Source organism: Amblyomma maculatum, chromosome 9 (assembly GCF_055883805.1).
Source record: "Amblyomma maculatum isolate TAMU_Amacu chromosome 9, ASM5588380v1, whole genome shotgun sequence".
Taxonomy (NCBI): Eukaryota; Metazoa; Arthropoda; class Arachnida; order Ixodida; family Ixodidae; genus Amblyomma; species Amblyomma maculatum.
In genome coordinates this window covers 82,490,391-82,516,170 of record NC_139352.1, presented here as the reverse complement: position 1 = coordinate 82,516,170, position 25,780 = coordinate 82,490,391, and the positions used below count along the sequence as shown (strand labels likewise).

Sequence of the window (25,780 nt, the reverse complement as noted above, 5' to 3'; positions counted from 1 at the left end):
GCAACCTAAATCGCCGCTCTGATCAGGCGCCTTCAGAGGAGGCTCCCGTTTCTAGAATACCGCGCCGGACGAAGGAGAGTCCGCAGAACAAGAAGATGAAGAAAAAAAAAAAAAAGGAATCCGAAGGAAAACTGAGAAAGGTGGAGACAAGGCTGGGGGCTCGTGCAAAGTTCGTCGGATAACTTCCAATTTCTATTCGTCTAGCGTTTCGGCCGCAGCCTATTCCTTTATATCTTTTCATTCCATGTCTGAGCGGTCGTGGTGGCGACCTTGCCCCAGCTGTTCAATACTCAATCGAGCTTGCCAACGCATTCGTATTTTACCTCGCGATGAGTTCACGATGTAATGTAACCGCGATCTACTTTCCCCGTTGAACTTTATCCGTTCTGAGCGATCTGTAACTGTGCCTTCAATGGCTGCTCCATCGTCAACAAAAAAGACTGCGGTCAAAACGTGGTTCGCTGCAGCAGGCCGGCAGGAGTTCCGGCATATTCTCCACTGAACAGATTTGCGTTCATGTGACGTCTGGCGTATATGCCCTTGTAAAAATATATATAAAGAAATGGTGACGTCTTCGGTCACTCCTCCCCTCTTGGTGTCTTTCGCGACTTTTCAGCTGCCGCGCGAGGAGCGAAAACCGACGAAACGATGTAGAAGCATAAACAAAAAGCAATGGGAGGAGCACGATCGCCTTTGCAGCCCTTCAGCTCCCGCGACAGCTTCTTTCGCTCCTCATCCGTGACTTTGATTAATCTCTCTTAGCACGTGTGCTTCCCGTGTTGTGCTTGCGAAGAAAGGAGTGAGAGTTAGCGAGGGTCTCGCGGCGCGTACTTTGATCCCGCGTTCTTTTTTCTTCAACACGCCAAGGAGCCATGTGTTTCGCGTGATAACTGTTGTGGTGTCTCCCCTGGTTCTCCCCTCCCATCTTTCTCTCATTTCGCTTTCTTTTAATTTCGTTAACTTGTGCAGTGCGTATAAGTACGCGCCTGTAGTGGTGGCTTCCGCGGTAGCTTCTCCGCCGCACCATTCCGCCGGTCCGGTTTGATCTGGTATGAACAGGCTGTGCGATGACACACGCACACACACCCTCACCGGAAACTTGTCGCCTTTTCCTACCAAAAACATGCTCCGACGTGCGCTTGTCTCCTTGAGTGTGTCGCTTTTCGTGATTTTGGTTTCCTTTCTCACGGCCTAACGTTTGACCCTTTTGAGTTCGCTTGATGAGCAGCGTGCAGTAGTGGCGCGTGCTGAAACCGAATTCAGTCGCGAGCATCGAGTCTTTATTTTGGGAATTGGCGCCCCTAGTTGCTCGGGATTACTTTTGAGGGGGATGGAGGGAGTGTAAACGAGACTCTCCAGCCTGGTGTCATGAACGGATGTCAGGGAAGAAGGCAAGAGACAGGCAAAAAGAAAAAAAAAAAAAACGGAGAAAAAGCCCGCCCGCGAATCTGCTTCGGCTAGTTTAGCGCACTGCCTCGTCTTGTCTTGCATGTGGACTCAAAGTTGGCACTGACGAAAATCTCCCTTCGTCGCTGCGCTGCTAATATCTCGTAATCTTATTTGCTCGGCTCACTTGCGTTGCTAGCTGCTCAGCTTCCTCCTTGTCTTGCTCGTTTAACGCCTTGACTTCCATTCCCGTTCCCACGTCGGCGGACGTGGGAATGGAGTCTGCTTGTATCCGTTTCTATGTTATCCTCTTAACACGTTACGTTTAGGCCCTCGTTTCCGGAAACTCGAGCATACTTCGCGCACCTGGAACCGACGGCTTCAATTACGTGACGCAATGTATGCTGTGTCCCGCGGCTGACTGGTGATATTAGTTACGAAAGTCGAGGCTCAGTAACCAGGCGACACTGGGAAAGTATTAGCGGCGTCTGTAAACATTGGTGTGCGTTAGTTTCAGATCGGGCCGCACAGGACGTAGATATCGAAACCTAATCAGAACGCGCAACAGTTCGAAGGTGTTCTTTATTTGGACCGATTAACGTGAAGTTTTGAACACCTGGGCTCTATCTGCGCATGCGGGCAGTGTCGAAACTTGCGTCGTATGAAGGAACCATTTGGTGTCTGGTTAGCGTCCAGAGCGCGGTACCGTTGGTGCCAGCCGAGACGAGCTGGGCCCTTACCTTATCGGCTCTTTGGCTTAGAGCGATTTGTAAATCTGGGAGGGGGTACACGTCTCTTTTAATAGCTCACTGCTGGCCAAACCGCCGTCTATCTTCATGAATAGCTGACATGACAGCGCGCGCGCTGGCAAATCGCTGCGGAGGACCGAATTGATGACCGTGTCATGTCTGTACGTGCTTTGCTTGCTGAGTTATTCTGCGGCAACGAAAAAATGGTAGGCATAACGCTAAGAGACTGAGAGCGCATGCCGAATGGGTCCGGGAACATGCGCAAGTTAATGACTTCCAGTAGAAATCTTAGAAAAAATAAGGAATGGGCGGGTCATGTAACGCGAATGCAGGATAATCGGTGGTCATGTTAACAAACAGCGCAAAGCGCGGGACAATTAAGACAGCTGGACGAGTGCTGTCATGTTGTCTTTCTTGTTCCGATCTTTGTGCTGTTTGTTAAGGCACCAACTGGCCCAACTCGACTGTCTACCCCTGTAGCCGGTGGTCTGTACTGATGGTGACATTGGATTCCAAGCGAGTCAAGCGTAACAAGATGCGGCTGAAAGTTAGGTGGGCTGATTAGATAAACTGTTTGAGAGCATCGTATGGATACAGCTGGCACAACACCGGGCGAGGTTTTTTTTTCTTTTTTTTTTTTTCTCGTGCATACTGCTAGCCCATTCCGAGGCTGTTGCGGGCAGGGGTATTATTGGAAAAGCATTTGCTTTGCAGTGGGTGTAGTCAAGTCTGGTGGCGATTATGATGACAGCGAATTACGTCCGATGATCGGAGAACAATTCCAGTGATGTCAGGTGTCGTTTTGGGAGCTTCCAGGCAACCGTTTGACGTACTGCGGTGTTGATTGACGCAGGTATTTATCTTATCCATCAAAAATAAGTATGAATGCTTCTTATTTCTCTACGATAACATTCCTTCTTTCCGAGCCTGAGCGGCTGGCTTTCCAGTTTACTGAGATAACGGACGGCCTTATAATATGGTAGGAGTGAATAGGCGGACCCTATTTAGACCCTGGCTTTTCAGCGTAGCATTTTTGGCATGTGCACTTGCGCCCCGCTATTTTCTATTCTCTTAATTATAAGGTCACTCTATTTGAAGTGTCTCTAACAAGTTCTTGAAATTGCATATGGCGATCTGTCTTGTCTAAGTCGACTCTGTGGAAAACCAATTTTTGTATGGCTCGCTCAATGACGCTTCCTATCCTTTTGTGACGGATGGTTATAATAATAATAATACTAATAATTGGTTCACAGGAAGGGAAAGGTGCAGTATCTGTCACACTTGCTCTGTGGACACCTGAAAAGCGCCGTAAGGAAAGGGATGAAGGTGGGAGTTAAAGTGGAAAGAGAGAAAGGGGAGCCGTAGTGGAGGGCTACGGAGTAATTTCGACCACCTCGGGATCTTTAACGAGCGCTGACATCGCACAGCACACGAACGCCACTTCGTTTCGCCACCAGCGAAACGCAGCCGCCGTGGTCGGGTTCGAACCCGGGAACTCCGGACAGTACTCGGGCGTCTTACCACTGCACACCCCCTGCGGGGCGACGGATGGTTATGGGTTTGATTTCAGAACACACTCCGAAATTTGCGTAGTCAAAATCCCCCCGTTGGATCCTAGGTCTTTGAATGATAGACGGTTGTCGTAGGCACAGGCAGTCGAACCGACGACTGACACATTGTTTAGGTACCCATTAATGATGATCTCATTAACGGATATAGCGTAGTGGCAAAAAGAAGTGCATTTCCTATTTGAATATTGGTAGTTTCTTCCCTGCAAAGGTAAAACGCGGATTATGACTTTCGCAGGCAGCTACGAAATGAAAATATTTCGATTCCTCGATCTCGCGTTTATACCATGTCGCTTTCGATCTCTCGTTCCAGCTCAGTCTGCGTCTTCTACGTAGCGCTTTGTTCTGAGCATTTAGATAAAGTGTGACAGTGAGGTATAACACTTTTATGAGGCACTTCTTCTCATTGTCTTTCCTGTGTTCCGTCAAGCGGCCGGATTTTCTCGACAGCTGTGTACAACCGCGCAGCGGAGCAGCCCCACAAATGCTGTTGTGGTAGAAGCCACCAATCTCGAGAAACTGAAGCTCTTGCTCTTTGTAATCGGGGACAACTGATATTCGCATGTTTTTATCCCAAGGTCACGCGTTGGGCTCCCTAGCGCACCGGCCTCATTTTGTCATGCGAACAACGAAAAGAGGGAAGACGGGTGAAAAAAAAAAAGAACCTTTCCTGCCACACTTGGCTATCATTGATCGTGTATTGTACGAGAGGGCACATGTGGTGAGTCACCTCGCTGTCTGATGCCTACTCTGGCGCTCTTGCGAAGCCTATTGTAGAATGATTGTATTTGTCAGGCGATACTCCAGGTTAGCGTGACTGTACGAGTGACGCTAACCAGTCCACGAGTGAACATTCTCGCGAGATATACAGATTTCATTCGTTGCATTCGGAGGGGGAGATATTTTCTTGTTTTTCTTTTTCCATAGAAATCAAGTTTCCAACGCTGCGTCTTTGTGTCTGCTAGCTGCTTTCTTTAAAAGGCGGGCGTTAAAAGAAAAACCCAGATTATCTACACTAACCCGGAACCTTTCACTACAGCGTCCCCTATAGCAACGTTAAAACCCAAATATCACAAACTTCCTTTTAAATTTTCAATGTGGCGTGCCGCGGTAACTGTCAGATCTTCTGGGAACTGCGCTTTTGATGATTCCGCGCTTTCTGAACCAGTGGTTTCATTACACACCTCCTAAAGGGCGTATACCCTCTCCCTCGCTTTTTTTTTCGTTTTTTGAAGGCGTCCCTTAATTTGTGCCTATTCTTTTTTTTTCTTTTTTTCTTTTTTTTTTTTTACGCTGATGACTACCAAAAATTTCCACAGCTTCTCCATTATGTCGCTAGTAATGGTGGTAGTTATATGTGCGTGTCATGGCTATTAATAGTGTCTGTGAATAGCGCCTTTGTGTGTGTGTGTGTGTGTGTGTGTGTGTGTGTGTGTGTGTGTGTGTGTGTGTGTGTGTGTGTGTGTGTGTGTGTGTGTGTGTGTGTGTGTGTGTGTGTGTGTGTGTGTGTGTGTGTGTGTGTGTGTGTGTGTGTGTGTGTGTGTGTGTGTGTGTGTGTGTGTGTGTGTGTGTGTGTGTGTGTGTGTGTGTGTGTGTGTGTGTGTGTGTGTGTGTGTGTGTGTGTGTGTGTGTGTGTGTGTGTGTGTGTGTGTGTGTGTGTGTGTGTGTGTGTGTGTGTGTGTGTGTGTGTGTGTGTGTGTGTGTGTGTGTGTGTGTGTGTGTGTGTGTGTGTGTGTGTGTGTGTGTGTGTGTGTGTGTGTGTGTGTGTGTGTGTGTGTGTGTGTGTGTGTGTGTGTGTGTGTGTGTGTGTGTGTGTGTGTGTGTGTGTGTGTGTGTGTGTGTTGCAAAAGTTACGAAACTGCACCGCGCTACGAAGGATGTCACTCTAATCCTCGGAAGCATCGACCTGTTACTTTCAGCTGAAAGGAGAGCCAGCCGACAAGCTGCGGGTTACTTGTTGGTCAGGTTGTCGGCTCATTAAAAAACACCACTACACTGTGAAGAACCGCGCACGAGGGTCTTTATTTGGTTCGATTCAATCCCTACGCCCCGTCTCCCTGCAGTTGTCGAACAGCGGCTGTCAGGAAATTTGGAACTTATTGGGCCGTCTGTGATGGACCTGCATGGAACTGCGCTGTGTTAGCGTGGATGGGAAAGGGCTGTTACGGTACCTAGGCAGAAGAGGGTCGGGGAGAGAGTTAAGAAAACGGGGTTGTCAAGCGCTGTAGGCGCCTGTTGGACACCGACATACCGAGGTCGTCGCACCCTTCACAGCTATAAGCCCACCTTGCGTCGCGGTGCTTGCTTGTCGTTCGCCGTTGCCATTGTTTTTTTCTAGCATCGCTTCAGGCTGTGCACCCTTTCCTACCCCCCCCCCCCCCTCCCCCTATCCTTTCTATTTCGTGCGGGAAGGGGGAGGGCCGCCTCGGTTTAAAAGCGCCGGGGTATTTTGGCGTTCGGCCGGCGATCCTTGACTCCCGGCGCTGTGCCCTTCACCTTGGAACGTTGCGAGGACGCGCGCCGGGAGCGGGGTTGCGCTGGTTGCTCCGTTTCTTCTCCTCCGCCTCTGTCTTCTTTCCTCGTGGCTGCCGCGCCTCAGCTGTCACTCCCTTTCGCTCTGTCCTTTTTCATAGTGCGACATTTCTCCCCGCCTATTATATTGACGTAAGCGTCGTCGCGCGCTGTCACTGAGCGCGCCCGGGCCCACGCTGGCGTATTTACGACCCCGGAGGGGCAGAGGAGCGTTGCTGCTGTCGCCGATCGGAGGGCTGCTTTGTCCCTTGTCGCTATGGCCAAGGGGCGGCCCGTCGCGGGAGATCTGTCAGCGCGAGCTTATTTATTATGGGGTCAATAGGAACGTGGCGACGCGATCCGCTTTTCACAACGCCGAGTATAACAGCGGAGATCGGAACGCCGAAGCCCTCTGTACTCTGTAAAATAAGCCCCGATATACACAAGAGCCTGTCGGAAGTTTATGTACCGCAACCATACACGACAAAATTACTTTTGAAAAGGAATTAAATGACATTACTAATTAATTTTCTGAAAATCGCAGAAAAGTAATGAAATTACATTGCTCATTACTGCTCCCCAAAAGTAATGAAATTACACTACAATTACTTCTGTTGAGTAATTCAATTACTTTAAATTACTTTCTAGTTTTCATCCATGCAAAAACTAAGTAAAGTTAGTAAACTAAAACTAACTTGTTCTCCAGACGCGAAGCACGCACATCCTTTCATCTTCCCGTGAAATTCGGTCTCAGAAAGCTATTCCTTCCCTCTTCCCTACAACGCTTGCCATTACAAAAATAAGACAACCGCAAAAAAAAAAAAAAAAAAAATCTAACATCAAAAGCCGAAGCATGGTCGAACGGTCGTGAAATGATCGGCGAACGTCAGTTTCCCGCAAGTCATTCCTGATTTTGCGGCATTCTACTTTGCTATCTATTGAAGGAACAGTGGCGCACTTTAGTAAAAATAATTTCAAAAGGAATTAATTACTTTCGTTGCGAAATTACTGTCAAAAGTAATTCATTACATTACAAATTACCGGGAAAAGTAATTAAGTAATTTCATTACTGTAATTCAATTACTGCCATGTCTGACCGCAGCATTAATTAAGCAGCTGGGAATAATGCGTTAATTGCTGGGCAAATTAGTGTGAAGCAATACGCAGCGGATGAGAAATTTCTCCCGGACCTAGTGTCGTTCCGAGAGCTCGTCGTGACCTTTGTAATCGCAGGCAGAACGGGGGAGGTAGCGGAGAAACGTTCGCGTTGAATTGCGTCGCCGAAGCTGTATTACCTTAATCGCGTTCGATCCGCGTTCATTACATCACTAGGCAACAGTATACGTTCATGGCCTAAGCCGAGAGAGTAGGCGCCCAATCCGTTTCTCCGAGGTCGCGCGCGCCCTGGCGCGAGATTTCGTTGTAATCTCTGCGAAGCGGCGGACGTATGTCACCAGCATTAGGCAGTGCTGTGTTTCATTCACTTTTCGTTTCGTCGGTAGGTGCGACTGCGATCGGGCAAATGGGATGCCGAGATGCAGTTGAAGTTCGCCTTGAAGCAAACAAACAAAAGGAAATGGAAGAAGAAATTCAATGGAGATATGTTGTTCCGACCGGCCATTTCCACTAGCGGTCTGTACAGGTGCCAAGGCGGAATTTTTTTTTTGTGCGGATCTGTTAGGCTAGAACACAATATATGGGTCGCTCTTTCGGGGAACACGGGACACTTTTGCAGTTGCGTCACAGGTTTGGATCTGTGACGCAAAAAAAGAGAACAAAAAAAAAAAAAAAAACGAATGCTCCTTATTTAGAATTAACTCTCAGCAGCAAACAATAGCGTAGCTACAGACAGCCGTTGAATCAGTTCTTACGACATACAAAATATTGTATATAGAGATGTATGTTGAGAGTTGTCTGCAGTGTCCTTTATTTCCGGTTCAGGCATGGCCTCCGAGATCACCATCGCGCGAGAAACGTGCTCGCGGAGGTGATCTCGGAGGGCATGGTCCAGATGCAAGTGCGCAGTCCTTCCTGTCCGACTTATGTGTGTGTTATCATGCGTCCCCTTGTTTAGAGGCAACTTTGGCAGAAAATACGTCCGTAAGGCGACGCGCGTAATGCTTCATTTTTAGGCTATGTAACACACCGATGAAAACCTATAGCCGTAATCAGTATAGAGAATCAGCAATATGCCACTGGATCTTTTCTGTTAAAATTTAGTCGGTTTCACCAAGCTTAAATGTTTCGGTTACGTTTATGTGAGCTTTTGGCATATAGTTTTACGTTATTTTGCTAGCTACCTGGATCCTTTGGTAACCTAGACCTTTGCACAGCATAGCTGTATGACACTGTTGATGTCACGTGCCTGTAGCCAGGACGCTGTGTTCTCGTCGGTTTCAGGGAAAGGGGGGGGGGGGAGCAGAGGTTTAATGTGAGTAAATTTAATGTAAAGTGCGAACCCACTATATCGTCATGTATGTTGTCCAGGTTGTCAGAAGCAACATACAGAACCCCGGTTTAACTATACCGCCTTCAGCTAGCATGTCTAACTCTGGATCAGAGAGTCCTGGAAGGCTAGGTTCTGGCCTCCCTTTCATCTTAATGGCGAAGCCCGGCTTGGCAATGCGCGCGCCTATACCAGTTGGCTAGCCAGTTAGATATCGGGAAGTAGTGCACAAAAAGAAATCGGCCTGTACGAGTTGTTTGGCGCGTTTCTCTGCAATCGCCGATAACGTGTTAAAAAAACAAAACAAAACAAAATCGAAAAAAAAAAAAATTAGAGGGGTTCAACGCTTCTGAACCGGATGTGGAGCGAAGCTTTCGGTGCGGGCAACTCGCTGTTGGTCGTTTCTACCATGGTGGCAACTATCGAGTTATTGTTATCACCAGCGGTTTCTTCTTCTCCTCCTCCTCCTTCTAGCTACGCCTCTTTACTGCGTAGCTGCGGCCACCCGAGGTCTTGAAAACCTACCGCAGTGTAACTATCGCTACACAACTGTTTGCAATCGACCGTTTGATTCCAGCGGCCAAGCCTGCCGATGCATACATCCACCCCTTTTGGATCAATAAACGTTTGTCACCACCACCACCACAGGAGTGAGGAGTCGCATTTCGACAGCTTCTCGACCAGCAGACGGAAGGAAGGGCCTTTTCTTTCGCCGTCAAGGGGGCGTGTCGCCGCATTATCGGATGGGGTGCCGGTGCACATGTAATGACCGGTCAGCGCGACAAGATGGCCGACTCATCGTGTTGTTTGCGCCGCCGCTACACTGAGTCGGGAGTAATTTGGCGGCGCCATTAAATAATTAGGCGACGTCCGGCGCCGTGGCCCGCCCGACGAACATGGGATTTGTTTGACAGTTGTGCACTGTTATTTTTGACCCGCTGTATAGTGGAAGCAGTCGGAGCCAGCCGTCCGGCGGACGTGGAGCGGGCGTTCCATTCTCGGAAAGCTTTGCTGCTTCTCTGCTCTCTTCATGTGTACGTTTCGCGATAACCAAATGCCGCGCGCGTATTTTCCCGAGCCTGATCTGTTTTGCGCGCTGTATTTTCCGAAGGTTGCTCGATTTGGCAGCTGCTTGCGTCATGCATCGATACCTATTGCAAAAGATTGCTCGCGTTGGCTTCTGGGCTGATTCCGCGAAGAAGGTCGGTTTATGAACGTGTGTCGGGTGTCATCATATCCCTCCCCCTACGCAATCGCCTACGCAATCGGTTCAAATCGTCAAAGGCGGAACTTGTGTCCCCCATAATTTTTCATAGAGTTGCTCGTCGTCACGTCAGATATTTGATGTCAGTGGATTGATTCTCTGAGGAAAACGAATGATAATTGATCTATTACGACCCAAGGCAGCATTGAACACAACTTTGATCATATAGCACTATGGTGGAAGGTATTTTTCTTTACATAAAGTGAAGCCAGGGCTCATTTCCCAAGCAAATTACACCAAATAAACGTAGCAAGGGGGAACTCTTTGCCCTCTGTATCGCCGGTAGAAAAAAAAAAAAACCTGATTGATTTATAGGAAGGGAAAGGCGCGGTAACTGTCTCACGTGTTTTCTGTGGACACATCAACCGCGCCGTAAGGGGAGGGAGGAAGGTAATGAAAGTGGAAAGATAAAGAGGAGCCTTAGTGGAGGGCTGCGGAGTCATTTCGACCACCTGGGGATCTTTAACGTGCGCCGACATCGCACAGCACACGGACGCCTTATCGCCGGTAGAGTACCGGGCGGGGCGGCGGAATTGGGGTACGAGCCCCGCCGCGGTGGTGCAATGGTAAGACGCCCGACTACTGTGTCGGAGTACCTGGGTTCGATCCTGACCGCCGGCGGCTGCGTTTCTATGGAGGCGAAACGAGGTTGCGTCTGTGTGCTGTGCGATGTCAGTGCACAATTGTTGCGACTGAATGAAGAAGGAAAAGAAAATGCACGGGCCTGCTAGTCGCTCTGAGCCACCTCCGCTGCCTCGTATTTACAGGAGAGAAAATAGAGAAGAAAAAACAAAACAAGAGAGAGAAAGACGCGCGTCGCAACAGCCGTCGTCCACCACCGAAACGGTACCGGGTGGAATGACGGCTTACGACAGATAAAATTATGGTGGCAGGCTAGCCCCCGCCGCAAGCGACAGTGACAGCTACCAGTCCCAGCCCCGTAGGTCGGGAACAGGCACCCCTCCCACAACACCTGTCAGTGCACATTAAAGATCCCCAGGTGGTCTGAATTACTCCGGAGCCCTCCACTACGGCACCTCTTTCTATCTTTCCGCTTTCAGTCCCATCTTCCCTTTCTTAATAGCTTGGTCCAGTTGTCCACAGAGCAAGTGTGACAGATATTGTCTCTTTCCTTTTCTGTGAACCAATTATTATTATTATTATTATTATTATTATTATTATTATTATTATTATTATTATTATTATTATTATTATTATTATTATTATTATTATTATTATTATTTCTGCTCTCCAGCGTCCGAGGCAGATGCTGAGACCACGACGGCACCACTGCAGTATCAGTGGGGCGAACTAAGAACACAGAGCAGACGCCTGCGAATTTGAAGTGATTTCATAAGCGCGGCCCCGACTGCTTTCTCCTTCATCATGAAATAACACAAGGCCTTCGTTTCGTAGAATTCTCATGAATTGGTTGCACTGCTCCGTTTGCTTCGAGTTCATTGGCCGACCGGAGATTCAATGAGAGTGCGGGAAATTTCATTTGTTGAAGCCTTTAAGGCCCGAAGGCATTACATAAGGCAATATGACCCCGTAATTTTACAGCAACTGACTGACAGTCGTTTGCGTCAAAGTTAAAAAAAAAGTCAGTGTGGTATAGCATTTAGATACTGAGCGACGGGAATGGGCCTTTTGTACGTTTCTTGCAGGGATGAAAAATCGAACCACGCAGACGAGAAGGCAACGGATGGTCACCGGCTTGGAAGACTGAAAAATTGCGCTGGTTTAGTGCTGTCAGGAGCGCTTTTGCTCGCAGGAGGTGTTGGAAAAAAAAAAAAAAAAAGACGAAAAAATCCGGAAACTTGCTTAGGAACAGCCGCCACAGGACAGCTGGCCAGTCTGGTTGCTCGGAGGAAAAATAAACCATAGAACATAACTATTATTAAGCGTTTCAGGTCCGTTTCATGGGGGCAGAACTAAATATCTATACACCGTTCCATACATCAAATGCAGCACTGCCAAAGCTAGAGCTCTTGCTCGCGCTCCCCGCATCTGCGACGAAAAATGGTACCTGCTTTTGACGAGAGGAAATAATAGTTGCTTTGTCTGCAAGCTTAATACATCTTACATTTGCCATCAACTCCATAAAAAGCACCTTTCTTAGGGAGAAAAGATCGGATTCGGTGAATTTGTATGTTTTGTTTGTCGTTTTCGTTCGTGTCGCGTTTTCGTTGCCTCGCAACCCTGCCAGCGGCGCCCTCCGCGCTGCGCAAGTAGCGACTTCGACTGCCTCTTCAGAGCGGATTTTGTCTACAAGATCCTTACTGCGAAGCTGTCCATGCACGCGTTGCAAGTTATTGCAAATGTGTATGGTCGGAATAGAGCCCGTTTCCGCGGCAGAAACCACTCGGCTACAAAACGAGTGCGTAGTGATACGCTTCCTTCCTTCCGTTTTTTTTTTTTTTTTTTTTTTTTTTTTTTTTTTTTTCTTGCAGTCTACTTGCGTAGCTTTCGCTGCGTTGAACCTGATGTGTGAAACGGAGTATAGTCAAGTTGGGCTCTACTCGTAAACACGTATCTGGCCTTGGCCCGCAGTGTGTTTCCCCGGAAGGCAGCTGTGGTAGGAGCGCCGCACGGGACAGTCGGAACACCAGCAGGAGCGCAGCAGCAACAGCTGACCCGGATTCCTGACTGACGAGCGTTTCCTTCGCGGATGCCTGTGAGATGACGCCACGCTAAGGAATAATAATAATAGAAAAGAAACTAGGATATAGAACATAACAAACGGGAATGAGCGATGCGTACATTTCCCCCACTTTACTCACTGCTGTGGTTTCCTGCGGTTTTCGAACACTCCCGTTGTAGGAAGTAGTGGTGGAATCGACAGACGTCATAGAAGAAGAGCGCTCCAGAAATGCGTTGTCCCAGAGGGATGTAGAATCGAGGCTTGCCGTACGAGCGATGAAGCGCGTACAATGTCGACGGCTGACGTTCGGTTGATTTGCGTGCAACAGAAAAAAAACAATTCGCGCGTTCTACTCTGAGATAATGCTGTTCCTTTTCTCTCCCCCCCCCCCCCCCCCCCCCTTTTTTTCTCACGACTCTCAGCTGTGGTCGGCTGTTTAATGTCATTCTCGTGGAAATTTGTTTCGGGATGGTGCAGTGCGCGAAATGTGTTCAGCGATGACGCATCAAATTACAAGCGTGGTGAAGATATTTACCTGCAATAAAGTGCGGTTACTTACATGCATCACTATCAGACAGCGTTCAATTTTTGCTACACACGAGGTAATTTTGATCGCCGGTATTATTCCGACCGCGGCTCTTTACGAGGTACTTTCAGTATCAGGAGTGTGCGTGACGCATGATCTCGAAAGAGAAAACAGCCATATATATAACTGTGCCTCGCGACACAAGTAAAGTACCATGGATAGAGCGTGTGTGTTCCTTTATACCGTAACGCATTTTGGTCGGCTTTATTACGTGACTGCCCGAAATAAATCTTCACTTGCACCCTGTAGTTGCTGATGGTAGAGCCTTTGTTAAAAGTGTAGAGCCCATGGGGTCTGATTCTGAGCCGTGTTGTGGCTCTGATTTTAGGTCCTTCCCATTGGAGAGGGTACGACAAAAAAAAAAAAAAAAAAAAAAAAAAAAAAAAAAAAAAAAAACTTACGATCAAGAGATTCGGAACATTGGAAATGCATTACAGGCTGCACGAAGTGCTCAGAAGCAGACCCCTTGGGCTCCACACTTTTGTCAAAGACTGTACGTGCTGCAGTAGCATGTTGGTGACAACGTACGTGTAACCTCTCACCAGCGGCCTTGTCGGTACGTGTCACCAGTTTCCAGCCATCTTGTCAGAACCGTGCGGGCATCACTATCCGTGCACGGACGAGTGACACGCATCCTCACCCCCCTCTCTGCGCACGTGGTGTGGAAAGTGGGGAGAGTACTCGGTACACGCGTTCGGAGCACGGTGTAAGAAGTTCGGAGGCTTCCCGAGGACGCGCCGTGCCGCTACCTGCCGCGCCTCCCGTACAGTCGGTCGGTAACCAGAGCGCGATGCATTGACGTGTTTTGCTCTTTCGGCCCTAGGTGACAACCGTCTGTTGTGCTGCTGACTGTCACACGCGTGCGTGCGTGCGAGTTTGTTCTGAGCGTAGGGGGTCTGAAGGAGGGGGTGCGCCATGTTGACACGCATCCAACCATCTTTGTCTTTGCTGTTGCAACGGGCTCTTTCCGCTGGGTTTTTCGACTAAAGCCGTCACGCCAAACCGATTTTCTCTCTCTCTCTCTCTCTCTCTCTCTCTATCCTGCGGCGTAAGCAGCCGGACATCAGCGTCCGGCGGCAACACCAGAAGCGGCTCTGGTCGCTTCATTATTTTTTTAGATGAAAGTTATACGCGCAGTTTCTGTCTCTGCGAACTGCGCCCTGAGGCAACACGGCCTGAGCGAAGAGATGGAGGTTGCAGTGAGAGATGGAAGAGTGAAAAAAGTATATTTAGTGAAAGGCCTCGTACGTGTCAAGTTCGACCGCAACTGTTTCCCGTATCGCACAGCGCTCGGGCATGTTTTCAATTTGCGTCCATGCGTCTAATCTAAACACATCCACCCCGGCTGGAGTCGAGTCCGCGAGCTGCATGTTCGGCATTCAGCCACAACCTACCGATGGCAGACCGTGTGTAGCGCTTTGCCGCAGCTGGAAAAAACACGCGTTTGATTCATTTCACCGATTGTTGTCACTGTCGTTGCTCGTTTCCCTTTCTGTGCCGCATGACGGCGGATAAATGATTCATGTTGCTCCCGTTTACTAAATTGTACCGTTGCGCTATTATCCCCATTTGGGAATGCGGAAAAGTTAACTCGCGTGCATTCGAAAAAACAATGGCCCAGGCACACGTATGTAAAAAAAAAAAAAAAAAAAAAGAAGATGACGCTGCGTATTAATACGCGAGTGGCGCGCACAATTAATTGCCAATGGAGTCTCGTCGGAGCGCGGTCCAGTCGGGTGTCAGGAGGGAAAAAAGACTTCGCATCCCATATCAATTCCTTGGATTTTAATGTGAAAACCTTTATTGCCTCATTGTTGTCGTCAGCAAGTGTGTCACGCTTTTGCAGTGGCTCTGATTGGTCGAGACGGTATGACGTCATGGAGGTCTCGACCAATCACAGAGCGCCACCACAGTATGCGCGAATGCGTGCCTTCTATGGCAATCAATGATCAGTTACTAATTAACTAATCAATTAATTGCTAAATAATGTAGCACACCCGGTAAAATGAACTACACAACAGTAAACGTACAACTGCGAAGATACAAGGAGCGCGATCTCGTCGCTGCCAAGCAGAATTTAGTGAATAAATGCACTCGCAGAATGTGAAAGAGTATAGTCGCTGGCTTTACTCGTAGCAGCAGTCATCGCTACATGCGCAACAGTTGCGTAGCAGAATGCAGCACTCAGGCTTTCGCCTTTCATCACTTTAGTCGCCAAAGTGTCCTCGAATTTTTCCGTTCTTGAAGATGCAAAACCGTCTATACTACTTATAGTAGCCGTGGTGGTGCAGTGGTTACGGCGCTCGATTACTGGGCCCAAGAATGCGGGATCGAGTCTCGGCCTCGGCGGCCGCGTTTCATTGGCAACGAAAAGCAAGGCTCCCGTGTACGATGTCAGTGCACACTAAAGAGCCCCTGGTGGTCTAAATTTCCAGAGCCCTCCACTACGGCGTCTCTGATAGCCTGAGTCGCTTTTGGACGTTAAACCCCACAAAACAAACCTTTAAAACAACTTTTTAACTTCCTCCCACCTGTCTGACATATTAAACCTTGCATATTTGGCGCGTGATATTATTAGTTGGCTATATGCCGTAAAAACAAAGCAAAAAGCTTGGACACGAAAAAGGAACTTGCGCCGCCGGAGCCTGATGAAGAAATTAAAAGATCAGGCGGAGCTCGTAGTCAGAGTATTTAAGAAGACGTCCAACAGAAGGAGTGGTCTCACGGAGGCTAGTAGACTCAGACTCGTACAAGCTTTTGTCACGAGCAGAATGTGCTACGCGACTCCATTCCTAAATATCAACAAGACCGAAGAACACAAATTAAACACCATAATTAGGAGATGCACGAAGTGCGCTCTAGGACTCCCCATAACTACTTCTAACGACATTCTAGAGAAAATGGGGTTGCATAATGAGTGGAAAGAGCTGGCTGCGGCGGTCAGGCTGTCCCAGAGAGAGCGACTCGCAGGAACGGCGGCGGGTAGGCAAATCCTCGATTGGGTAAACCTACTAGCGCCCGGGGAAGGCGAAAGTGTTAGAGAAAGCATAGATCGAGAAATCAGAAAGCATCTATACGTCTCGCCCATACCGAAGAACATGCACCCCGTACACGACGAGGGGAGGAGAAAAAGCAGAGCTAAGCACCTCGCTAACAAATTGGACAAACTCCCGCCGGGATCGGTCGCCTACACCGATGCAGCGATCGGGACAGAAGGCGACGTAACCTCGGTCGCCCTATCGGACACTGGGATCGCCATAGGAATAGAAAGAAATCGAGATCTACCGCCGGTAGAGGCGGAGGAGATTGCAATAGCCATTGCCATTGCACGACCAGGCGTGAAACACGTCATCAGCGATAGCAAAGCGGCGGTAAAAAATTTTAGCAAGGGTAGAGTCAGCAATCGTGCTGCAAAACTTCTGAACGAGTCGTCTCTCGCCGAAAGCGTGACCATAATCTGGACCCCAGCACACGCCGGTCTCGCCGGCAACGAGGCTGCCCACATGCTCGCCCGCTCCTCGCTACCTCGGGGTGCTGCGGACGCCTCCACAACATCTAAAACCAAAGAATGTATAGGTACCTTTAGGGATGTAACCGACAACTTGAAGAAAGACCGGAGGATATATCCGCCACCGGTTAGATCCCTGAGTAAAAAGGAATCGTACGACTGGAGAAGACTCCAAGCTCGAAATTTCTTTTCGCCCCTGTGGAGGAGTTGGACGGGTGCCAGAGGGCGGAAGAGGGACGGTGCAGAAACCGAAATTTGTAAATTTTGCGGCCACGTGGCAACATTAGATCATATAATATGGAGATGCGTTCGTGCCCCAGGGCGCAACGCGATTAAAACTAGCGATGAATGGGAGACCACGCTAAGAAGCTCCGACGAAAAAACACAGCGATTCGCCGTCCGCCTGGCGGCCGAGGCTGAAGACCTCTTCTCCTAGACGGGGCCGGGTGTCCTCTGGCCGCGGTGTGACAGACTGCCTCCCCGGACGCCTGCGTGCGGACTCGTAGGTGGCTGCTGCACCATATTCGGCGGAAATAAATGTTCTTCCTCCTCCTCCTCCTGCGCCGCCGGACGTTTCACAACTGCCCGTTAAATGTGAAACAATACGGTGCACGCGGAGCTGTCGTGCACAGCGTGGAGTCACGTTCGGCGCTGCGCTGTGTCGCCGTCTGGGCTGTCCGTATACAAGCGCAGCCGTGTGTGCGTGTATATGTAGTTTGTTTCCTTCTGTACCTTCGTGCGTCGGCCGGCGATGCGGTCGCTATTGTTTAGTCGGCGGGGCGACCTTACTGTCGTCCTCCCTGGCGTTCGATTCGACTGCGGCTGCGTTGGCCGTCGTGCAAGTCGGTCGGGCGGTGCGTGCCTCGCACGTGGGCAGGTTGCATCCTTCTTACCGACCGCCAGGGATTGTTGCATGCGCGTTTGTTTACGGACTGTTGCGTAATGACAAGGAACGCTTCGGGAGCGCCCTTTCCGATCGCGCAGATGGCTGGCTCGTGCTCAAAAGCGTTCTCGGGCGCCTATTTGGAGTCCCGCCGCGGTGGCCCAGATGGTTAAAGGGCAACTCCGGTGGTTTTTTAATCATTTTTTGTTTTTGGTTGAATTACATTCCTCGGCACCATCCTGACTCCAACAGAAAAAGCCGTTTTTCGAAATTCCAGTTAGAAGTATTTTTAACAAAGAAAGACAGCAAATCGAAACTGAAACTGCTTTCACGGCCAAAAACGACGTCCCAGTTGACGAAACGGTGACGTCACACTCAGTATTAGAAAAGCACTCGTACACGCGTTGGATTGTGGAAATAAAGTATGGAAATTATGATAGAGCGCATAAAATGTCTGATATAACCAAATACAAGCCTCGAAATTTCATGGTCGCGCGGGAAGTGAACAGCAACACTGTGACGTCAGAAACTCGGTGTTGCCCGCAGAAATACTCGAAAGTTAAGCCATGAAAACGGCATATTTTAAAGCCGTTTTGCGCGTTAACGGATTATCGTACGGCTCCCAAATTTTGTAGGATGCGTCTGGACGGAGAGGAGAACCTATGACAAAATTTTTACTAGAATATTCGAATGTCAAAAAACCTCCGGAGTTGCCCTTTAAGGCGCTCGACTACCAAACCGGAGTACTTTCGGCCTCGAAGGCGACTGCGGTGGCCGCGATTCGATGGAGGCGAAGCGCAAAGGCGTCCGTGATGTCAGTGCGCGTTGAAGATCCCTAGCTGGTCGAAATTACTCCGGAGTCCTCCGATACGGTGTCTGTTTCCGCTTTAGTTGCCCTTACGGCGTGGTTAAAGTGTCCTCAGAGAAAGCGTAATGGACAGCGCGCCTTTCCTATAAACCAATTAATTTTTTTTCTGCCTTTTTGGATGGCCACTTTGCACCTATTTTCTCAAGCTGTTTTAAAATTGCGAAACGAAGAGGCGTCCGTGTGCTGTGCGATGTCAGCGCACGTTAAAGATCCCCAGGTGGTCGAAATTACTCCGTAGCCCTCCACTACAGCTCCCCTCTCTCTCTCTCTCTTTCCACTTTCACTCCCACCCTCCTCCCTTCCCGTACGGCGGGGTTCAGGTGTCCACAGACACAAGTGTGACAGATACTGCGCCTTTCCCTTCCTGTGAACCAATTATAATTATAATTGCCGGCTTGCGTCTACAGATCGCCCTATACAAGCTGCACGCGGCCACCTAATATCCTAATTTTATTCGCCCACCTGGCTCAATGCCGCTGCCCACTACGTTTAACTAGGAATCTGTTCTCGTTATTCTATGGCCGCCTTCGCTCGATATCAGTTTGAATATCCATGTACTTTTTCACCTCCGCCAATATGTCAGGCTAGCGGCGGAAAGAAAGGGGGGATAGCGGCGTGTTTGTATGCTTGAGCAACGGCTTCCGGCTCAGCTCTGTCTGGCTTCAGCTCATTCACACAGGCAATAAACTCCAGCCTGTAACAATACTATGGCTTTTGTTTGTTTTCGCACTCTGTTCTCTTCATTTGCCCCTTTAGTTGAGGGCAAAGTCGCCTATCGTGGGAGCCAACGAATGTACCGCGTATAATTAGCCGAGCCGTAAAGCGCTCTCTTCGTAAAGCGTGGCTCTAGCGCAGACTGCCAGTTCATCGTCAGTAGTCGGATGCTTGGCTATAGAACACTAGTAGCCGAACCTTGAATTTCTGAAGGCTGGTTCTCATGCAAGCATATGAACGGAAAATTTCCAGCGTGTTGGGACTCGTCGGTCAAGCCGCCCGAGACAGGCTTTTGCGTAGCAGCGGCATATCGCGAGCGATTTCGCTTACATAGGAGACAGGCTTTGGTTTCCAATGTTCAACTGTGCTGTTTGTGCTTGTGTGTGTGGCGATTCTTAAGGCGAAATCCTTTCTAGGCTCAGGGAACGAAATCCCGTGCGCGAGAGTTGTGCGCGAGTTATGTTAACACCTTCTCTTAAGAGGCATTAAATCTGTACGCGAGATTTCGCGAGATGTGTTCTCCGTGTCTATTTTTTCTTTATAGCATTCCTGCCGTCTGCATATAATATATCCCACACTTGAACGCGCGCCAAGGAACGCCACGCGACAGGAGCGATGGTGTACCGTCCAAGCTCAGTGAACACTTGCCGGAGAAAGTGTCAGATACTGCGCCTTTCCTTTCCTGTAAAACAATTGTAATTATACGGAGCACTGCAACGAACGCCGATAAAAGGCAAACGATGGGAGGCAAATGACAGGAGAGGAAGGATAGGCTTTCGCCATTCTCTTCTTAATGAGACAGAGGCCCTCTAATTTTTTTTTAGTTTTGAGCGCAGTCTACCGAAGTTTTGAGATTATATATAGTTATTACGCTGATTTATTTATTTATTTATTCAGGTTACCCCTAAAGGCTCTCCAAAGGAGGGTATTACATAGGGGAGGGGGGGGGGATACAACTGTAAAAAACATGATGCAATTAGCAACAATTACAATAAGAACCATTAAATATAACATCAAAAGAGGAAATAAAAACAACAGCAAAATATTCTACACATTTCCGTCACAGGGAAGTAGCTCTTGGAATTTTTTTATGTTAGTTTCTGTAGCGATGTGCGATGGGCAAGTTATTCCATTCAATGATAGTGCGAGGTATGAATGAATTGGCATAAGATGATAAATAAAAGCAAGCTTTAGGGAGAGCGGTGATTTTATGTCTTGCGACATGGGAGTGAACTAGGGGAAGTTGACGACGGCGTGCTGATTTTCACGCTAATTGTAACGTCATTTGTTGCTTCGCTTCCCCGCTTTGAGATTTTGGCCGCGTACCCCCGAATTATCTGGAGCTGTTTCCAACGTTTTAGTGATGGGGTTGGTGGTAAAACTTTAAATCTCCAACAGATACAGGATAGACTTTCAAAAGCTCCGGTTCTACATGCTTGCGTCCGTCCTTGTAGATAGATGAGTATAATTATAAGAATTCGTCCTTGTTTCGAAGTTGTGGAAATCGACTCCTAAATGGTAATTCCTAACGTGCCTTCTTCCATTAACCTGTCCAGCTATCTTGTCTGTGAAGTTAAACTGAATTATCGCTCTTGTTTAGTAGCCTATGAAGCTGTCAAGTTGCGGTATCTTGTGATAAGACCCGCTAAAAGCGCTGATTTTCGTGGGCCGTCCCGCGCAGCATACGTGCCTTCTTTACCGATGCCAGTTCAGACACTTAAGGCACCGACGGTGACAAAGCGCCAGGCGGACTCGACGCCTTTTCCGTCTCTCTCTCTCTCTCTCTCTTTCTCGCCTGCCTAAGAGCTGTCCTGAGTGATGGGCTCATGGTTATATGAGCGGAAATAAGGAGTATGCGTAGTGCATAGTGTTGCCCCTGTTTACCTACTACTGAAGATAAGGTAACGTGACAGAAACAATGGCGTGTTTGTGAGCTGAGAGTAATGCGACCTCCTGAAGACGGAAGGTGTGCACTCCCGTTCGTGACAATTTGTTGACCCTCCCCCTTCACCTGTCTCAGCCATCGTTTAGCGCGCGCTTCCTTCGCTCCTTTGTTTTATTGTTTTTTTTTTTTTTTTCGTTATCATTGTCACTTTTTTCGTCACTTCGGTACAGCGGCCACATCTCGATGGAAGCGAAGTGCAAAATACGCTCACGTGCAGTGTGGCGTGCTCGTTGGGAACACCGGATGGCCGAAGTTATTCCAGAGCACCCTTCCCCTGCGCGAGCTGGGATTCACGCCCGCTTTGCCGGTCGCTGGCGGATTGTATACGCTCGCAAGCAAATTATATATATAAAAAAAATTACATGATTGAACTTAGTTTCGCTTGAGAGCTCAATGACTTGAAAGCCTGCCCACCTTCTTCCTTCTTCTGCCTACCTCTTCTCTGCTTCCTCTATATTGCGTCTTTGTGTACTCGTTATAATTGCATTACTTTCTTTACTTTGGCTTCGTCGTCAGAACCTGTCGCAGCGTCCTTACCGGGGAAATTATGTTGACGTCAGAACCTATCGCGACGTCTCGCTGACACATCTCGCGGACACATCTAGCAGACGAGAGATATTCACCATGAGAAGGCTTTCACCTGAAAAAATTGTTAATCGGTCGAAAACTGCGGTAACACAATAAACCTTAGCATTTAGAAAGGCAGCATTGTGACGCCGGTACTAATAAATTCAGAACTGTTTCACGCAACAAACGTCTGTATACAGACAGAACGCCGTTCTGCGTAGTAATAATAATAATAATAATAATAATAATAATAATAATAATAATAATAATAATAATAATAATAATAATAATAATAATAATAATAAACTGGTTCACAGGAAGGAAAAGGCGCGGTATTTGTCACAGTTCTGCGGACACCTGCACCGCGCCGTAAGGGAAGGAAGGTGGGAGTGAAAGTGTAAAGGGAGAAAGGGGAGCTATAGTGGAGGGCTGCGGAGTAATTTCGACCACCCGGGGAGCTTTATCGCCCCGCCGCTGTGGTGTAGTGGTACGACGCCCGACTACTGGGCCGGATTCGATGCCGACCGCCGGCGGCTGCGTTTCAATGGAGGCGAAACAGAGGCGTCCGTGTGCTGTGCGATGTCAGCGTACGTTGTTGTTGTGGCTGTAAGAAGAAGGAAAAAAAATGCACGGGCCTGCTACTGGCTCTGTAGCTGAGCCGCCTCCGCTGCCTCTTGCGGACAGAAGAGAAAATAGAGAAGGAAAAAAGAGGGCGAGAAAGACGCGCGCCGCAACAATGGCCGTCGTCCACCACCGAAGCAGTGGCGGGTGCAATGACGGCCTCCAGGTACTGAGGTGGTCGAAATTACTTCGCAGCCCTCCACTGCGGCTCCTATTCCTCCTTCCACTTTCACTCCCATCTTTCTCCCTTCCCTTACGGCGCGGGTCAGGTGTCCACTGAAACAAGTGAGACAGACAATGCGCCTCTTGTTTTGTGAACCTGTTTATTATTATTATTATTATTATTATTATTATTATTATTATTATTATTATTATTATTATTATTATTATTATTATTATTATTATTATTACCTTTAACGTGCGCTGACATCGGGCAGCACACGGACGCCTCTTCGTTTCGCCCCCATCGAAACTCAGCCGCTGGCGGTCGGGATCGAACCTGGGTACTCCGGCACAGTAGTCGGGCATCTCGATTTACCTTTATTGAAACTAACAGCAGGCTGACTAGCGCAGTGCAATGCAGTCCCCCCCCCCCCCTCCTCCTAAAGAAAAAAGTAAACAAACGGGGAAGATGAAACGCAACAGTTAATTTTTCTCTATTTGCGTGGTCTGTACGGAGAAATTTTAGTCTGGACGCGAGAGCATATTTGCTGCCGGTTGTTTTGCTGAAAGGCAGTGCGCACGTCCAGTTTTTTTTTTTTTTTTTTTGTATATATACGTTTCTCCTTTCTTGCCTCTGGATCCTGCTATTGTATCGTTCGCGCGCATTGTCTTTTGTACGCCGAACTTGCACTTCTGCGGCCGCTGGTGACGTCATTGGCGGCGCGGACGGAAGCCAAGTTTGGGCAGCGTTTACTGCTGCGCGACCGCTTCCACGCGTAGTGCATATCGGGGCGTAATATATGCCCGTCCGATACTCGTTTATTTACACTTTCGGACTGTGCGCGACCACGTTTCCCGCGTGGAAAAACGCGATAAGTGGGCGTGCTGCTGTCTGGAGCACGTCCCTCTCGAAACCGCTGCCGATAATGTTCGTCCGCGTGCAGCCGTACTTAGGGACGGGGTGTGTAAACTATCTCATAGAGAAACATGTTTCTCTATGACTATCTTTCCGTTTTGCCGCGGCGAGTGGTTTAATTCCACTGGCGAGGAAAATACCGCGCTTCAACTGTGACGCGTCGAGTGTAGTAGTAATCTCCTCCAGCACGCGGACAAAATAACGGTGTTTTTTTTTTCTTTTTTTTTTCTGCCAATCCTTTTTTACTTCTGCTGACTGTCATTGATACCCTGTACTCTCGGTGTTGTATCTGTCAATATCTGTTCCGCTGGCACGAGGTGAACTTTTGAATGAGGAATCTGTTTTGGGTAGATTTCTCGATACTCTGACTGAACGGCATTTTATTGCCTTCGTGTAAATGATAATACAGCCGTCGAAATGACGTCCGTGGTACTCAGCAGTACGGGAAGCTTCGTCGGTAGAACCTTTTAACAGCGATTCCGTGCAAGCCGGAGGTTCCACGTATCGTGCGCAGCTGAACGTATTCGGCGTAATAACGTCACTATAGCCGGATATGACGTCATCATTCATTACGTCCACCTCATGTCTAAGACCGGAACTGACGTCATCGTGACGTCGCATTCGGTCGTGACAGTACGCCTGGCCACGACCGATGGCTTTAGAAAGCGATTCACGCATATACGAAGCTGACGGCGGAAGAAGTTGCTCAAAGTGCGAACGGTGGTAAATTAGTGTTTCGTACAGTGTGGCTTAGTTGCAGGAAACGTTGTACCGCATTTCATTGGGCGAGCTTCAGAAGTGAGCCAATGGCGAAGGGAAAGAAAACTGAGCGCGGCGAACTCCTCGAAGAATTGTCCATAACCGTGAATCGTTTCTTTATAATGGCCTGTAAGACGACTACTGTACCAGAGTACCCAGGTTCGAACCTGACCGCTGGCGGCTGCGTTTCGATGGAGGCGAAACGAAGAGGCGTCCGTGTGCTGTGCGTTGTGAGCGCACGTTAAAGATACCCAGTTGGTCGAAATTACTCCGTAACCCTCCACTAAGGCACCTCTTCCCACTTTCACTCTCACCTTCTTATCCCTTCCCGTGCGGCGCGGTTTAGGCGTCCACGGAATACGTAGGACAGATACGGCGACTTTCATTTCCCGTGCATCAGTTATTATTGCTTTTATAATGTAAGCTTGGCGTGTGAAGTTCGCCATTAGGGACGGAGTGGTGGATAGCGCAGGTTTAATTTCAGGCCATATCGGAATTTTCAAAGCGGCCTGAAATATATTTTTGATGTTATCAGCGCACACCGACAAGGACTAAGATGAGTGGACACACGAGCGCGGTCTCGCAACTAATTCTGGAAATGCCACTGTTCGGGCGTTTTTTTTGTTTTTTTTTTTTTTTTTTTTGTTTTACTTCACCATCTTGCCTCATCGAAATATATCCGTGGAAGAATGTTCGAAGGGGAACAACGCAATCTCGCTGGAGTACAGTGATGTATTATGTGTGTGAACGTCATCGAAGAAACGGGAAAATTTGCAGGAAGAACTTCGATGCGAGCAAATAATCTATCGCCGCCCATGTCTGTCGAGGAGTCGCAGAGTTTGTCTCCAAAATAGTTTACAGCAAATCTCTCCTATTGTGTACTCTTGGCCTCGTTTTGTAATCGAATTTATCTTTATTTCACTTAGGATTTCACAGATGCAAGTAAAGAAAGGAAAAAAAAAATCTGGACAATTTTAGGTCGCGATAGACGAGTTCCAGCACACTATATAGCAGTTCATATCCGGCTCCTTTGCTGTGTAAACTATATAGCACTTTGTGAGTCAGTTCGATAACTTTCTGTGTGTCGCCACGGAAGCTCCCCCCCCCCCCCCCCCCCCTTTTTTTTTTTCTTCATTGTAGCATACTTTTTTTTTGCTTTTGTTACGAGTCTTCTCCCCTTTAACATATATATTTTACCGTAACGGTCGCTGCCAGCTAAGTCATCGTTGCCAGGGCCGGGATCGTGTCTGCTCGATTGTCGTATTTCAAACTCGTTTTATACGGGCCAACGTATATGCCTCGAAAGGCCCCTCTCGATGTCGGCGTATGAAGGAACTGAAACGGACTGGAGAGGCTGAGGCTCGCAGCTGGTAGGCATATCGAGAGGAAATCGTATATAACATCCTTCGGGGCTTCTTACCGACACGACTCGGCTATTAACACCTGCTTCTCCATGTATGGGGAACTCCGCCTGCCTCTCGGTTGACGGCGCAGTGTCAGTTGCTCCTAATTACACAAGGACAGCTATTATTAGTTCATGTCTTGAACCAGTTTGGGCTGCTTATGTGGGGTGCTGACGTCATATTCCAGTGTTCGTTCTCACGCATTCAGGATTTCCGTGTGAAATCAAGAGTGCAGTGTTTTGCTATGCGCTCGGCGGGTTTTCGTGTGCGCCGGGCGTAC

At 48.5% G+C, this 25,780-nt stretch overlaps 1 protein-coding gene across 3 annotated transcripts in view; it reads left to right on the top strand.

Annotated features, from left to right (window-relative positions):
- Positions 1-25,780, top strand: part of Aps (diphosphoinositol polyphosphate phosphohydrolase 1 Aps) — a 63,168-nt gene that overhangs the window by 479 nt on the left and 36,909 nt on the right. The gene's annotated exons all lie outside the window — the stretch shown is intronic.